Source organism: Pinus tabuliformis, chromosome 3_2 (assembly GCF_031772625.1).
Source record: "Pinus tabuliformis cultivar Carrire ecotype Pingquan chromosome 3_2, CPIR1, whole genome shotgun sequence".
Lineage (NCBI taxonomy): Eukaryota > Viridiplantae > Streptophyta > Pinopsida > Pinales > Pinaceae > Pinus > Pinus tabuliformis.
In genome coordinates this window covers 554629417-554643647 of record NC_142302.1, presented here as the reverse complement: position 1 = coordinate 554643647, position 14231 = coordinate 554629417, and the positions used below count along the sequence as shown (strand labels likewise).

At 35.6% G+C, this 14231-nt stretch overlaps 1 long non-coding RNA gene across 1 annotated transcript; it reads left to right on the top strand.

The window, feature by feature from the left end:
- The first annotated feature begins 2714 nt into the window (after window positions 1–2714).
- Window positions 2715–2990, top strand: LOC149181720 (uncharacterized). The gene is made up of 2 exons (XR_016257556.1): window positions 2715–2832; window positions 2944–2990. It is a non-coding gene; the product is annotated as an uncharacterized LOC149181720 (long non-coding RNA).
- Window positions 2991–14231: the final 11241 nt, after the last annotated feature.

Below are 14231 nucleotides of genomic sequence, written 5' to 3'. Positions count from 1 at the left end.
AATTGTAGACTTTAAATATTTTGACATATTTAGAAGCCAAGCTTATGCTCCCTATTTAGATTCCCCATCAAATTTTTGAGGTTTGATCTTCTTAAATTCATCTTGGAATTGAGACACAACCTTTTTATTCTTAGATATCGAAACACTACTCCTAGAATTTTGTTCTTCCACGTCTTCATCAAACTTAAGTGTTTGACTCTCATTGGAAGTATAGATTCAGTTATGTTTGGTGGCTCACTTATGAGTCTTTTCTTATGATTTATTTTATTTTATTTTTATTTTATTTTATTTTATTTTATTTTATTTATTTATTTATTTATTTATTTTTTTTTTTTTTTTTTTGGATTTTCTACTGCCTCTATTTTATTGCAACCTATTGAGTATGTAGTCATTTATATCTTCTTATTCATCCCTTGCTTTAGATATTTTTTCTTCATTAGCTTTAATAGTGTCTAAATCTGCCTTTAAACTACTCACTACTTGTAAAATCTCATATTCATGATTATCTGTGTTTCCATTTTCTCCTCCCATCATTCCAGCTTAGTATTATGCTCCTCACCTCCTCCAAGTGATCCTACAGATGTTTGTCTATTGTTATCTTTAGTCATTATTCAAATTTTATTTTTGTAGTAGTTTAGTTGCCTATATATTACACACAAAATAATATTTCAGTTAGGCTCAACATTGGGCAATGTTGTAACCTACAACTTTGAGATCACTTATACTGAACCTCATAAAACACCCTAAAAAAATAAAAACTTTATAAGTAAATATGTCATATGATATTCGTTTACACAGATCCTCCTTCCTTTTTATTCCTCTTAAGTTTACTCTTTTACTTCCCTTTACTAATGTAATCATTTGATGAAATATTGAGGTTATATATAAAAATAAACTCATAACAAAATCTATTGTCTAACTTAATTTCATCACTTTTATACGGAAATATGCTTATTAACTAAGTTTAAATTCTTCTTAAATCCTTTATTAAGATTATAAAAAACAAAACTATATACATAAATGTACACTATAGATATTAATCCAGAAAAGACTAATCATCATAGATTTAATGTACATTGTGGTTATATTTTGTTTTTTCATCCATACAAACTATGCTTTCCAACTTATATTTTAAAGGTTTATTTTTCTACCAAGGATTTTCTAATCTTTGTGGTTTACTAGCTAAATGTACATACTAATAAACTATTGAATTCATACTTCCCACCTAAGGTTCAATACATACACTCATGTAGACATGATGTTTACTTATTATGCTTCATGCCTTGAATTAAGTCTATGTTTATTTTTATATACATATATATTCATATATGTTTGTTATTGAACTATGCAATCAATGTGGTGACATGAGTTTCTAGTGTTGTGGTCTCATTTGGTAAATGTGGAGCTTTAACATTAGGCCACAATGGTGATTACCACATGCATAATGTTGACATGTATGCAACCCTAATCTCAACGACTATGATGTGGTATTGTTTGATCCACTCTTGACATGTTTTAGGGTTTTCATTTTTTTGCAATGGATATACACTGTGCCTCTTTCTCTACTCATACATGTCTTAGCTTATGAACAAATCTTTACTCACTCTACAACGTGTTTACCTTAACCTTTTGCCTTTACTACTCATTTGATAATGGAGGATTCTAGATTTTACGAGTCTCCTTCCATCAATTTGTAGAGCGAAAGACGTTAGGTAGAATCTATCTATTCATTTTTGGAAATTTGAGAGTTATATCTTCTTTTATTTTAGTATAATCGATAGATTGTTCTGTACTTTCATTTTTATATTTTGTTAATATAACAATTTAGCAATTTAATCCTTCATGGTTCCCATGTTTAATGAGAATGTTCTTATCCTAGTCTTGAATTTTTTTTCGGCTTTGGATTTTGGCCAGAATTACCCTACGAATAGTTTAATGGATTTATTAGTCCCTGCCATCTGGCATCCGGCAGGGACTATTGTAATCGTTTCATCCCGACTTAGCATTAGTTCGGTGGTGCTTTCCCTGTCTGTTATGCGCTTATAACAAAGTTCTGTGAGGTGTTATGTGCAAATAACCAAAGTGGGATTCGGCTTTAACCTTCGCCATCTTATTTGGCCTCTTCCCGAGGCGGAAGAGGCCGAACCATAGGTTAAACTCGTATTTACGCACAATCAAGTGGCCCTAACCGTGTGCGGTTTTGTTTTAATGCTAACATTAATTCCTTAATGTTTAATGTTAAGTGCGAATGGGCATACATATGCTAATGTTGTTTTGCAGGTGTCCGGCTGTCCGTGGATGCTGGCAGGTGTCGTGTCATGAACCTGCTTTGCCTCTGTACGAGCCCGGGAGAGTTCTGGAGCAGCGATAAATATCGCCTGCTGAGCAACCCAATTGCCAAACCTCTGCAAGTCATCCCCTCTTTCGTCTTCCACCTGCTCTTTTGTGCGTCTGGAGATTTCCCATTGCAGGCTTCAGATGCTTGCCGTTTTGTTGCAGAGGCTTTCTTTTCTGAACTCGGCCATCTCTGAGACTGTCTCGGCTGTGGCGGGATTTCTTGAATTCTTGCTTTGTGCTAGTTGATCTTGATGAGTCTTTCTGAAGTTTGAGATGGTAGTGATGGTTATACTTGTATGAGGTGATCCGATGGCGGAGGAGGTTTACGGCTTAATCCCCTAACCAACTTTCAACGCTCGGCAGCGGGTAGACTCATTGTTGTCGTTTTGAGGTTTCTTGTTGCTCTACGATGGTTTGAACTAGTGAGGGTTTCAGTCCGCCTTCTGGTCTTTCTGAAGTTTGAGATGGTAGTGATGGTTATACTTGCGGTGGCAGGTAACTCCTACAGGCTGATAGTATATGATTTCTTTTGTCTGCATAGTATGAAACCAGCTGCTGCTTGGGGTTTCTGTCTGGTACCGTTTCGCCTACGCTGCACAAGGATAGTTCGAGGGACTTCTGATGTTGAAAGGAACACTATGTTCCAAGGGCCACTTCCGGAACGTAAACCCTCATCAGCATAATCCCAAATTTTGTAAAGCTTTGCCTCTTATTTCTAAAAGGCTTTAGATTTTTAAATTGTTTCTTTCTTTTCCTTATTGAAGATTGTTCGCTGTCACATAGGTGGGCTACTCAAAGAGGAAACCCTCCCAACTCATGTAAAAGCTCCTCCTTTGGCAGCGTTCTTTAGCATATACTGTAGAATCGCTTCTGGGGTTTGTAACATGTACTCACATATCATTTCTCAGATAGTTTTTTCATAAAGTTTATAATTTCAAGCTCCTCCTTTGGCAGCGTTCTTTAGCATATACTGTAGAATCACTTCTGGCGTTTGTAACATGTACTCACATATCATTTCTCAGATAGTTTTTTCATAAAGTTTATAATTTCAACTTGCTTTAGCAAAGAGATATTTTCTGAATGCCTTTCATTCGGCTCCAAGCTCGTCTTAGTCATCTCTTCTCATGACATGGCACAGTACATTGTTGCTGGGCAACTCTTTAATGCAGTGGAACTAACTTGTAAAAGTAACTTGGCAGGGACTTGCTGCGATGCAGCTTCCCTGTAACATGTACTCACATATCATTTCTCAGATAGTTTTTTCATAAAGTTTATAATTTCAACTTGCTTTAGCAAAGAGATATTTTCTGAATGCCTTTCATTCGGCTCCAAGCTCGTCTTAGTCATCTCTTCTCATGAGATGGCACATTACATTGTTGCTGGGCAACTCTTTAATGCAGTGGAACTAACTTGTAAAAGTAACTTGGCAGGGACTTGCTGCCATGCAGCTTCCCTGTAACATGTACTCACATATCATTTCTCAGATAGTTTTTTCATAAAGTTTATAATTTCAACTTGCTTTAGCAAAGAGATATTTTCTGAATGCCTTTCATTCGGCTCCAAGCTCGTCTTAGTCATCTCTTCTCATGACATGGCACAGTACATTGTTGCTGGGCAACTCTTTAATGCAGTAGAACTAACTTGTAAAAGTAACTTGGCAGGGACTTGCTGCGATGCAGCTTCTCTTGTTTCAATTAGCAAAGCGATGCTTCTTTCACATTCACGCTTATTCGAGTAACTTCAAATATTACCATTGAATTATTTACTGATTTTTCTTGCATAGGTTTAAATTGCCAAGGGTTTAACCCTGACAGTTTTAATGTAGGGTATTAAGGATCTTCCTGGCCATTTGCATAACTGGCTTTAACTTTTACCTTCGACAAAAATTTTCAAACAAGCCTTCAGTTTTTTGAAAAATTGATTTTTATGCGCAAGTAATTTTTATAGACTTTTAAATTCTCTTTCATGTTTCATTGTTTATTATTCTAATAATATCGTAAATGAAATTTCTCAAAATGAAATCCTAACCCTCCATGTGTTTTTATATTACTATGAAGAGGTTGGAACTACATTATTGCCATTAAGTATGGAGAATTCTTTATATAAAACTCTACTGGATTTTTCCTTATGGTTTTAATCTTAGAGGAGTATATGTATTTCTTCTTTTCATATTGGTTATTTATCTCCCATTTAGAGTTTTATTTTATGGTGACCAAAATTTTATTTTCTATAATTAGCTTTTTATCGTAAAATTATGGTTTAATTGCATAGATAAAGGGTGATGTGAAGCATTTACTCCTTCAAATTATCTTGAATAGCCAATCTTCTATTTATTCTTCATTATTCAATTTCGACTTCTTGTTTTTATACCAAACCCTAACTAAGAATTTGCTCCTTGAACACTTGCAAGTAAAATAAAAACCCTCAAGGAAATTTTGAAACCTTTTCCTTTGACAATATACTTTGGAGATTTTTCCAACTCATAAGAGATTCATGGCTTCTTTTGCCAAGGTTGGATGTTCCTAAACTCTTCGATTGTGCGTGAGTCTTTCATTGAGGAAAATATTCCATGGTTTCTCTCTTTTTATATTTAGTTAATAGATTGTTTCTCAGATTTACATCCTATTAGGAAGTTCATATCTTATAGAATTCTATGCCTGACATGTAATCTGTTAAGGAGTAACCCCTGCCCAAAAACATTGATAAGTTACAATGGTCTGTTATTATTAGTATGGTCATTTTTTACCAATACTGCAATTTTAGTAGTATAATTATTGTTATAAAACACATTAAGTGTCAATCTTTTATATTATTATCTACCTATGTGTACCTCAAAAATTCCATGCCTCTGTCTTTATATTTTGTATTTCAAAAGTAAACTTATATACATGGTTGTGAGACATTTAATGTGTTTTTCAGCGAATATTTCTAGAAAACTAGTTATAATATTGATTTGCATCCACTGTAGAAATTCTTTATTCTATGAACTATATTCTTTATTCTATGAATTATATTTCTAAAAAATAGTTATTGTTTGTTCCTTGTTCAATTACTAATTCTTCGAGTCCTTTTGACCTCTTATATATTACTTATAAAATAAAGTTTCCTTAAACACATCTCAATATTTCATATGACTATCTCATAGATAATTATTTTTGTGTTGAGTACCATTGTATTCAAGTGTCGTTCAAACTAGTCCATTACCCTAATAGACTACTCCTAATTAGATTTTTCTTTGTCTCTATTTGTTATGGTTATATAATTATATAACCAACTTAAGCATAGAGGAAAGAAAATTAATATGGGCTAGGCGTTGTTGATTATCAACATCTTGTTAAACTCTATTTATCATATTTACACTTTGAATTCTAGAAAATATTCATTCACTAAATGCATAACAAACAATAAGTATTTGAGAAATTACACAAAAAAATCAACATTTACTCTAACAACTATCTTATAATTTCAATGTATTGAACATTTAAAATATCTAAAATTAATCCAGTTATTCTAAGAAAAGAATTTAAATCTTTTTCCTTTTTAATGACCTATTTATTTAATTTAATTATAGAAAATATTTGGAGAAAAAGAATTCTAATTTTCAATAGTGATATTTGAAAGTTGTTAACGTTTGGAATCCATAAGTGGATCCATCTTTAGGACAAAATTGAAAAAAGATGACACAGGTGAAAGGATAAATAAACAAAGAAAAAACAATTAAATCCTAAAATGTCCAGAAAACAAAATAAATAAAATAAAAAGGCATAACCTAATAATTAAATATAAATTGAGTTAATATAAATGTATACTTAATAATATAGTTTAATAATTTTCTTAATGATTATATATTAATAATATTCATAATTAATATCATGATAGTAATGTACATTATTAATTTATAATTAATAACATAATATTAATGTACATTATATTATATTAGAATGATATTAATGTAAATTACAATGATATATTAATGATTAATAAATAATATTAATGTACATTATGTAAATTAGTACATAATTAAAATGATATTAATGTGATAAGGTTAATCATGAAACCTAATATAAGAGCAAATAAAAAACATATTATTTATTAATTAATTATAATGAATTATATTAAATTATAGTATCTTAATAATACATATTATTATTATTATTATTTTAAGCTTAGGTAGATCCTCCTTTTCTATTTATATATAAACAAACTGAAACCACATACAGTTAATAGGTGGCCTCAACTTGCCCAGTGGGAAACCAAGTCTGTTGGCCACCGATGCGTATTGTAAGCCATCCAAAAACGATAAGTTATCAGTCTTTCTACCCAAGCAATATATACATAACTATTTAAGAAAAAATCTATAGTCTTAGATACCATAAGCATGCATGTAAAAGAAAGCTAGCCGCTAAAAAACAAAAAAACCTGAGCTATCATTGTGCTCAGCTATTCTTTGAGGTCTTCCGGTTTTGACTCAACTGTCGCTGGATCTTCAACTGAATCTCCAGGTGCTGGTGTCATTTCGATAATGCATAGAATGTGTCACTGGATACGATCCAATCTAATGTCCTGCTTGCAGAGCTGGAATTGGATAGTTTGCAGGTCCTTTTTGTAGTCTGGCATGTCTCTAATGATCAGAGCCATCCCCATGGACACCTGTTCCATTGCTTTTCCTACCAATTTTTTCATGAGCCAATACAGATGCAAGGTCTGTTTGAATTGGGATAGTCTCCCTCTGGTGTTCCGAGGATCTGGAATGTGTTCTTTCCATTCCTCCATTTCGTCCTCAGAGTCCTCTTCCATAATTCGATCCTCCATTTCTTCTATAATTTTGCGGATCCCTACATTTGTTCCTTCCTTATATGCTTTTGTTGCCTCCCTGATAGTCTCGTCTATCTTCTACCTTTCCTCTGTTCTGAGGTTCCCGGGTCCTTTGGACGAGGACCAAATTTTCCTCGTCCTCCGCGGCCTCTTCCTCCGGCTGGACGCGCCATTGCACAATTGTCTACTACCTGTTCACAGTGATCACAATTCAATGTCAGGATAATAGAACCATTACTAGTCCAAATGCCGATTGCCTCGTGGAGTTTTTGTTCTCCATCTCTGACTCCCCTCTGCTCACACTCTGTTGCTCCTAGGCATTAAGGTGAAATAGGGGTGGGCTTCACTTTCTCCCTGCTCAACCTTTCTTGCCCCTCGGTCAGAACCAACATGGTCTTGGTCACTCCTCCACTGTCCCTTCCTCCCGCATGAAGGTCCCTTAGGCTAACCCATTCCATGTTCGACCCTGGTAAAGCGTGTAAAGGGAGCTTCGCGCTGAGACTCTCCTCCCTCGCCCTGCCTTGCATGCCATCGCCACTCCCTACCCTCGCAGTGCTACCGCCTCTACATGCCACCCATTCCGTGCTTAGCTTCCTGCCCAACTGCAATTCTCAGGCTTGCTCTTCTCTGCTGCCATATCTACCCCTATCTACCCAAAAGTTCGCCCTAAAGAACTTCATCGGATTCTCAATCCTCCATTCTACCCAGATAAAATCCTCTCTAGCCTCATTATCCTTTTCCCTGAGAAAAATGCGCCACTCCCTATTAGCTTCTATGCCCTCAAACCTGACCAAAAATGACGCAGAGCTAAAGGGCCACTCTTCCTCACTGTTTCTTCTCTTTCTGCTCAGCATAATCCCTCCCCGTGGTATTTCCTTCCCAACAGGGCACAATTCTCTTCCCCCACCCAGCATGCTGGACTTTCCTTTACTAATTATAGAAAGGAAACAGTTAACGTACCCGTGGTTTCTATGCCTGCTTGCTGAATGCGAGTATGGCTGGTCCTCCGCTCTCGTTCTCCCGCTACCCTGCAATCTATCCATCCTCCCTTCTCTACACTCCCTCTCATACTTTGCCTTACCTACCTGCCGTCCCATCCACCTTACGTAACCGTCCTTACCACCTCTTACCTGCGTACCAAATCTCCCTTCTGACGTCGCTGCAGACATGTAGGACACCACCACTCCCTGCGGTATAAGCGTGTGGGAAGTGGTAGGCAGTCCTTTCACCTCCTGGACCTTGACATCCATTATTTCATTGATTACCCACTCCGTCACCCCGATCGGGGGATATTATTTATTATTATTAATAGTAAGGTAAACTAATTATAAATAGTGTTATTCATTAATATAAAGAAGTTAATTAAAGTAATTATTGGTAATGATTATGGTATATTAATTATAATAAATGCTCTAATTATTATTACTAAGGTATATTGATTTAAGGTATAATGAAACATTTTACAACTTCAATTCATAAAATAAAATCAGATCAAGGTATTTAGAATATCGACTTGAAAACGGTGAACTATTATATGTGTTCCCCCAAGCGCTGAGGTATGTATGTCCTTTTTCTTTTTCTTATTTTGTTCCTTTTGCCTCCGTTAGTTCTCCACTTTGTGAATCCTTCCAACAACAAAAGACTAAGCATACCCCTTATCTCCCAAAGCAGTTGGTAGTTGGGTTACTGCCTCCACCTCATCCACTAGCTTGCAGGTGGTTACTAGCTCATTAATGAGCTCCACTTTCCCACTTTCAAAGAAAATGTCCTGTCTTTAGGGGAAGTTACTGATCAATAATTTCCATCATCATTAATAATCTAATCCTCAGATTAGATGCCTAGGTCTTAATCAATAGGGGTAATCACTTTCCATCTTTAACTTCCAGCCTGATCTCTTTCATCCAAGTGTAGCTTCAACATTAATTTCCAGATTCTTTTATTTTTATTAAGAGTATATTAACATAGATCTTTGTTAAATATTTATTAGTGATAAACCACTGATAAAATAGTTTTCAAATAGGTCTTTTAAAGTTATAACAATAAACACACTTAACATATACAAATTTACAATATAAACTCCAATTCAGGGGAAACTGCAAAATCACTCATTGGAAAAGCCCTCAAGGATAAAGAAGACACTATAAGGAAGTTGTCTCTTCAACTCAATGACATCCAAGTGGAGAATGGTGAGATGTATCTCGAACTCAGGGATATGGCTCTTTGGTTAGCGTGAATTAAGGCCATTCTCTCCAAGGGAAAAGGCCCAACTTCATCGGGCACATCGGTGGAAACAATTGATGTTTCATCCAACTATTTTCTTTCATGCCACCTCTTTTTGTTTACTGTAGCATCTTCTCTTGGGTTTGGAGATTCATAGTTATCATGGACTTTCAACAACATAGCTACCATTTTGATGCACTTAGACTTATGCATTTTCATGATAAAATTGGTAAACATGTTGAGGCATGGTATGGATACAATTTTTTTGAGTTATATGTGAAATTGTATTTCTATTGTTGGTCTAGTTTCCCAAGTGGAAAACTGAGAACATATCACATATGATGTACATGTTATATATTGATTCATTAATAGAATACCATTTAGAAAATAGGAAAGGCAGAAAGATTTTATTATGTTGGTAATTACTTGTGATATATTTGTGATCTTATTAACTTTCATATGTTCTTCTTTTATCTTTGTTTCATCAAGAAATCATCAAAACAAAACACAAATATCAACGATACCAAATGTAGGCACTCAATTTTAAGGATGGAAAATTTTCTTGAAGTTTAAAAGCATTGGCAAATCTCACTAATCCCTAATATGCAAACTATGAAATGTTTATTGATATATTTGTAAAATTATTCAAATTTATAATGTTTTTATATATAATCTCTATATAATGTTGGCGATTTTTAAGGTAAAATAATTTTATTTTCTAAAATTCGGGCGAATCATATTTTATAAAATTGGAAATTGGTGAATGTTTTTTGTGGAAAAATCATGCAATATTAGCCCATTGGGCGAACATTAGCCCCTAAAATTTTCCATGATACCAATACCTTAGACGCAAAAGACCTTCCTCCTCCACCAGATCAACTTTCCAATACGATTCAACAAACTTGAGTAGTTTCTTCTTGTCCAACAACTATAACCCAACAACAACCTAGAACTTCAACCCCTAGGAACTTCAAAATTTCAGTCCAGCAACAACCTAGAACTTCAACCCCAACAACTTTAGAATCCTGGCCCAATAACAACCTAGAACATCGACCCTAAGAACTTTAAAGTTTCAGCCTAGCTACAATTCAAAAAATTTGTACGTGTGAGAGATAGATTGCCCAAGAACTCGACTTGGCTTTCCAACTTCTTCAATCCTTCTCCAACAAATTCACTATATTTTTTCGCCTCCAGCAACTGCAGATCGAAATTGATGAGTGAGTATCTTCATAATGAGTCAAATTTTTGCCTTTATATCGTGTTTGTGTGAGGTTGAATTCCCTTGATGAGGCTGACTTATCCTTCTTGAGGCCAACTTGGTGGAGGATGATCCGTTAATAAAAAAGGTATTATAGACTATGTGTGAAGTTGCTTATGTTACTTAGTGCAACAGATCAAAAATATTGCGAATAACATAAACATTAAAACAATTAGAAAACACATTCAAACACATCAACACAACCAAATTTAATAAAGGAGTTCACCAGACTTCCTGGCTACATCTCCTGGTCCTTTCGCTTCTAGTGCTGACCTCTCTATTATGTCTTCAAATTGTTGTTACAGGTGTGAGCTCAGAAACAGAGTCTCAAACACGAAAATGGATCTCACCACTGTGTTCAGCTCGAGTTTTCGAGTCAAAACGAGTATACACTCGACCGTACTTGGCCACTATGACCTCCAGACCCCCTGGAACGGTTCAAAACCACACTCTGTCAACTTTTTTGGTGATATGGTATTAATATACCATGTTTAGTTACAAACTGCAATAAACGCGGAATAATACGATTACATTACAGAGGATAAACCAAAGGACTGGCGGGCGTGGAGTTGACCCCGACCGTCTGGCCTTTTCCTGGCGCAGATCTCGATACCATACGATTCGATGGCTATCACGTCGTTCACTCTCGAACGATCTCCACCATTGATCTGTCCTGCTCGATTTGACGGCTATCGCGCAATCTCACGCTCCAACTAACACGTCAGTTAATTCTCCGAAAGCACGCAAGAAAAGCTGTTTCGGGATGCTACGTGTCGACCGCTGAGTGGAATCACGTAGATTTTTGAAAAACCATTTCCAGCCTTTGAGGTGCGCGAGAAACCGTTTACCGCTTCCTTATCGGAACTCAAAGAAGTTTAACTTATTTTGAATAACCTCATCACGTCCGTTTTCAAAGATAACCTGCTTGCATGTCTCGATGTGATATGCGTCGATCTCTGCTCTCGTTCGCTGATCCAATTGCCTATGGTATGAACCAATCACAGATTGCCATGTCACCTTCTGCATTGACATCATCCAGAACCCGTGACTCATTCCCGGGTTGCCACGTGTCCTGTTGTCATAGGCATTGACTTTTTGACTGAAATCTTTGATTGGCTCTAATTTCTTCATCCAGACTCGGATTTATGCATTGTTTGCACCTTTGGTTTCATATTAACGAGCACTTAAACTTGAGCCTACTTTCACCTGCATTTGAAGACTTTTGATTTGGAGGTAAAACTAAATCCATTTTGGATCACTCCTCCCCACTGGAAGCTTTTGGTCCACCAAAAGTTGGTTTTAGCTATCGAGTAAGTGAGGATAAAATTCCTTCACTTTTCTAATCTCTACCCATCGTGCTTCACTTGGATTTGTACCTTTGGGTCTAACTCAAAGATACTCAACATTTCCCCGTCACGAAGTTCTTATCCTCCTGTATAGAACTGTTTCCTCCTGTAACTCATTGAGATACTCGGGCAAAATATCTTTAATGGAGGGTAGCTGACCTTGCTCTTTGGGATCAATCAATGACAGCTCATACAACCGCAAGTTTTCAACATTTACGACGGAATAGATTTGCATGTAAGCTGGTAGATCTAGGTGGAAATCATTTTCACCAATTTTATCAAGTATTCTAAAGGACCATATCTAATTGGTTTCAACTTTTTACCTTCCCCTTGTGGTCTTTCTTTTCTGATATACAACTAGACTTGATCACCAACTTGAAAACTATGCTCAACTCGATGCTTGTCATGTCGCACCTTATACTTTGCTTCGCTTCTTTCTAGCTGTTCATGTACTGCTTGGTGAATTTCCTAGATTTGTTCAATGAACTTGGTTGCTTTGTCCACATCACTGTGTCCATCAACTGCTATGTCTTTACCAAAGACAAAATCCAAGGGAGACTTTGGTATAAAACAAAAACAAGTCCCAAAAGGAGATTTCTGAGCAGAAGAATGTTTTGCATGGTTGTAAGCATGCTGCACATAACACAAATGCTCATCCCAAAGTTTGGGATGCTTGCTACAATATCCTCGAAGAAACTGTATCGCTGTCCCGTTGACCACTTCTGTCAGACCATCTGTTTGTGGATGAAATGTCGTGCTCTTCTTTAACTTTGTGTCCATTAACTCCCATAGACTTGACCAAAATTTCCCAACAAATCAATAATTTCGATCATATACAATAGAAGTGGGTAACCCAAAATGAACCCATACATTTTGAAAGAACAACTTTGCAGTTTGTTCAACTGTGACCTATTTATTACATGGTGTCAAAATACACATCTTACTGAACCTATCCAAAACTACATACAAATAATCATAACCCTTTCTAGACTTTGGCAATCCCCCAACAAAATCCATGGAAACACTTTCCCAAGGATGAGAAGGAATTGGAAGTGGAGTATACAAGCCTAATTTTCTATTACTTTGCTTGCTTGTAGCACACATAGTACATCCTTTAATATATCTACAAGCTATCTCATTCATTCGTGGCCGATAGCAGAACCTTTGTAATTTTGCAACTGTTTTACTTACACCAAAATGACCTGATATGAGAGAAGTATGTGCTTCTTGAATTATATTAACTCTTTCAGTTTTTGGAATGCATAACTTTCCCAAATGATATAAGAGTTTGTCCTTTATGTAATAATCCAATTCTTCTACCTGCTTGCCATGACATAAAGTTGCATATACATCCTTAAAATCTTTGAGCCTATTGTTCAATGTAACTTTCATGAATTACCGAATTATGCTTAAGTATTGTGGATGCATTTATATATGGTCTTGATAACATATCTGCAACTTTATTATGTATGCCCTTCTTATATCTGATAACAAGATGAAATTGCTGTAGAAAACCCATCCACCTATAATGTCTTGATTGTTGCAATTTAGTTTGTGAGTGTAAATATTGAAGTGGTTGATGATATGTGTGTATGATTGTTTCTTTACCCATTATGTAATGTTTCCACTTTTTAACATTTTGAACTAATGCATACAATTCTTTATCATATGTAGGATAGTTAACTATTGATGATGTAAATGTCTCATAATGAAAGCATATAGGCTTTCTGTGCTGCATCAACGCTGCACCCATGGCATATTCACTTGCATTTGTCTCAATCTCAAATGGATGCTAAAGATCTGGCAGTGCTAGTACTGGTGCTATACAGATCCTTTCTTTCAACGTGTCGAAGGATTTTTGATGTTTTCCTCCCCATTGAAACACCTGTTTCACACTTGTCAAAGCATCTAAAGGAGCTGCAATCAAAGAAAAGTTAGCAATAAACTTTCTCCAACATTGCGCTGCCCCTAAGAAACTTCTAACTTCTGTAGCAGTATTGGGCTTAGGCCAGTTTACAATAACTTCGACCTTGGAGGGATCTATCTTCAATTCACCACCCCCTACAATATAACCCAAATAATTCAAAGATGTTCTACCAAATTCACATTTTGACAGTTTTACATAGAGATTTTCTCTTTTCAAAACATCTAAAATCTGCTTTACATGCTTTACATGTTCATCCCATGTTCTAATAAAAACAAGAATATCATCTAAATATACTATTACAAAATCATCAATGAATGGTCTAAGTACA